At 38.6% G+C, this 3,372-nt stretch overlaps 1 pseudogene; it reads right to left on the bottom strand.

The window, feature by feature from the left end:
• Positions 1-1,118: 1,118 nt before the first annotated feature.
• LOC145940196 (uncharacterized) lies at positions 1,119-2,175 on the bottom strand (annotated as a pseudogene).
• Positions 2,176-3,372: the final 1,197 nt, after the last annotated feature.

The following is a 3,372-nucleotide window of genomic DNA, read 5'->3' as shown; positions in this document are numbered from 1 at the left end:
TAATTTTAAACACCTCAGTCGTCCAATTTGGCGTATAACCTTTTTCAAACATAGTCTTGTATTTACTCACGCGTACCGGATCGCCTACTTTGAATTTCGCCGGAGCTGCAATCTTTACGTTGCTATAGACCGTTTCTAAAAGTTTATCAGCGATCGCGGGAGTAACGTCGATAGGTTTCATACCGATAGTGTGATGTTTTCGCGCATTATATTCCGCAACGAGCCGAGGCAACGCGTCGACCCACTTATAATTTCCATTAAGCGTAAACATTTTCTACATGTTGTTCTTTAAAGTACGGTTGAATCGTTCCACGACCGAGGCCTTCATGACGTTGAATAATGATTAACGTTGTATTTTTTCAAGAGTTTCTGTACATTTGCGTTGTAAAATTCTTTTCCTCTATCGGTTTGAAAATTTTTCGGGCATCTTCCATCATCTCGAATTATTTTTGCAATCGTTCATCTCGTTTCCGCTCTTACTCTTGACTGGTATAGCCCATGCATACTTGCTCAACACATCGATAACAGTGAGTATATAATTGTAGCCTTTGTTGGCTCGCGCATAAGGACGCATCTCGACCACGTCAGCCTGCCATAGATAGTCGTATCCGCGTACTATGACACATCTACGTAAAAAATTTCTTCTCGCTGAAGCATGCAATTCCTCTACGAGAAGCTGCTTTTCAGAGGTGTTTGATCGGGATATGATTCCTCCGCGTTCTTTATACATCTTTTGCTGACTTAGTAAGGCGTGTTGTATTACGAAACATTTCTCATCCAATATTATTCGCAGCGTCTGCATCGAAGTCGTGAGCGTGATAATTTTAATCTCAATTTCTTCCTGTTGATCTCTCAATTGTTTGATAACAATGTCCACATATACTTTGTTGGCAGCATCATTATCTGCTTCCGGTTGCGCTACACGTTGTATCTTGCGCAACCTTGCGTCAAAGCCGGAGGCTGTCCGACACAGAGCGTTATCACGCACGTAATTTCTCAGTAATGCATTCCATTGATAATATGAATTATCTGGCGTTCCGAACGATAGTCCAAATTTATTAATCGACATTTTATCACTAACAATAATGACAGACTGACTCGTATCGTGGATGTATAGCTTATTTTATAATAATACCCGCCTCGTAAAGTTCCTCGATAATCGACAATATTTCATTGTCGTGGGCATTGTTGCCAGCTTGACGCGAAGCTTCCAGCAATCGCAGACGATCTACCAACTCGTTGGGATTGTTCCAATGCACGTAATCAATCTTATTATTGTTTAAGACCATAGCACGCGGAATGTTTACACCTTTTCCAAATTTTTACCGACGATTAATGGTGCGATTATGTGTTTATACTTGTATCCCTTGTTACCTAATAGTGGTTGATTCACATTGCCATTTCGTCTGTGTGCATTTGTCGTTATATACTTTTGTATTTTTGCAAGTCATTCTCGGTGTATATTTCATCGTCGGGAAGTCTCTTGAAAATCAACTCGTAAAGACCTGTAGTTCCCGCGTATTTTGTTCCATTGATAATTATATTATCGTTTTTATCTACATCAAAATTTTTATCACCAAGCATCATTCCTTCGTATGTAAATTTAACACCGTATACGGAATCCATTTTGGAATTTTTATCTTGACTCAATATAGCTGCCACATATTTTTGAGCAAGTGGATCCAAGCGACTATGCAATGAATTTTGACCATCGGACGTTTGTAATGAATGTCGAACTGACGTCACAAGTGATTCAGGTGTGGTCTCGAAAATTTCTTCGACAGACGGAGCCGTCTTTTCGTGCAATATTTGTCTTGGCTGTACATCTTGTATCGGAGTAGAAGTAGTTGCATCTGATAAATGTTGCATTCGCCGGCGTTTGAATCGCTTCGGAGTAGAAGTTATATCATTTAATATATTTAATCGCTTTGTTTCAAACTCTTTTTTCTCTCCGAGCATACTCAATGGCTCAATCTTTTCTTCATCAGACTCAACACCGACTGTATTTTCGACAAGCTGTTTCAGAGGTTCAGAGATTGGTTTAAAGTGTCTTTCCAATGCATTATCTTCTTCCATTTTACCAGTTTTCAGAAAACGATATTTTTTACGGATTGAGTCACTCGTTTTCGCAATCTCTCTCACAATCTTCACGCGATCGTCATTCGTAGTCGTCATGTTGCACTCAATTTAGACGTTCGATCAATGTGTCGACAGCGACTAATTGCTTTACGGTATTGCAAATTCATTAAATCCTTTTCTATATCGTCCATTAGTCAGCGGACTGTCTTTGTCAATCACCGCGAATCCATATTTGTGTTGCCAGCATTTCTGACAAAAGTAAAAATTAGCGTAAGACATGTCTGTATTTACATGATCGTTGTACACGTGTTTCAAGTTTGTCTCGTCTTATTTAAATAAAATTAATAAATTTGCATTGTCGCGTATAAGATGTTTGGATATCTTCGTATACGTTTGACAAAGATAGAAACAGTCGACGCTCGAGTGTCGCCCCATTGCAAAGTACTCTCTTATCGTATCTTGCTTGTCGCACGCCACGTCATCAAAGATAAAAATGGAACTCGGAAGCGCCTCGCTCGGTGGAATTACATCGCTATTATTCGAGAATGTAAAATATACAATTTCTTCTATCGGTGATAACAAATTTTCCAAATATCGATATTTCTGTTGAAGCGATTTCGAGTATACATACACGTTCTCGAAGCGGACGCCGTGCGGGCTTTCTATCAAACTAATCAACACGTTAGTTTTACCACAATTCGAAGGACCGCGGATGATACCGCGTATAGTATTCGGTAACATGTTCCCATGTCTGCGTATTTCTTTCTCCGACATTAACCGTGTTTTACCGTCGAAATTTATAACTTTGATTATCGTCGATTCCCGAACGAACCGCATGTTTTCACTCGCAAATCTGGAATCAAATGAATGAGTCATGGAGGGCCTATTTATAGCGGTGCATCGGGTGAAAATAGCTCAGTATTGAAAATGTTACTCTATCTGTCGGTTAAGAGCGATATTCTCAAACTCACTGCCGAGCAGGGGTGGAGTTCCGAATAGGTGAACCCTCCGATTTTTTTGAAACTACACTATTTTTTGTATTTTTGAACGCTGATTACGAATATGATAATGAAAATTTGCGACAAGGTCATTTTCAAGGTCAAAACAGAAAAACTGAAAAATATAAGTTTTTAGATATTATTTCGATAAATATTGATGTAAGAAAAAAATGTTTCAAATAAAAGTTGTAGTTCTTGTAAAAATACATCATTTATGTTGTATACATTTTTTGCGTAAAACTGAAAGTTTTCGAGAAAATCGATGTTAAATACTAAAAACGGCGGGTGAAGTTCC

Source organism: Prenolepis imparis, unplaced genomic scaffold (assembly GCF_030444845.1).
Source record: "Prenolepis imparis isolate NDT839.2.m4 unplaced genomic scaffold, iyPreImpa1.0 SCAF_9, whole genome shotgun sequence".
NCBI classification, from domain to species: domain Eukaryota; kingdom Metazoa; phylum Arthropoda; class Insecta; order Hymenoptera; family Formicidae; genus Prenolepis; species Prenolepis imparis.
The sequence above is the reverse complement of the archived record's forward strand: the minus strand, read 5'-3'. Positions and strand labels throughout refer to the sequence as shown.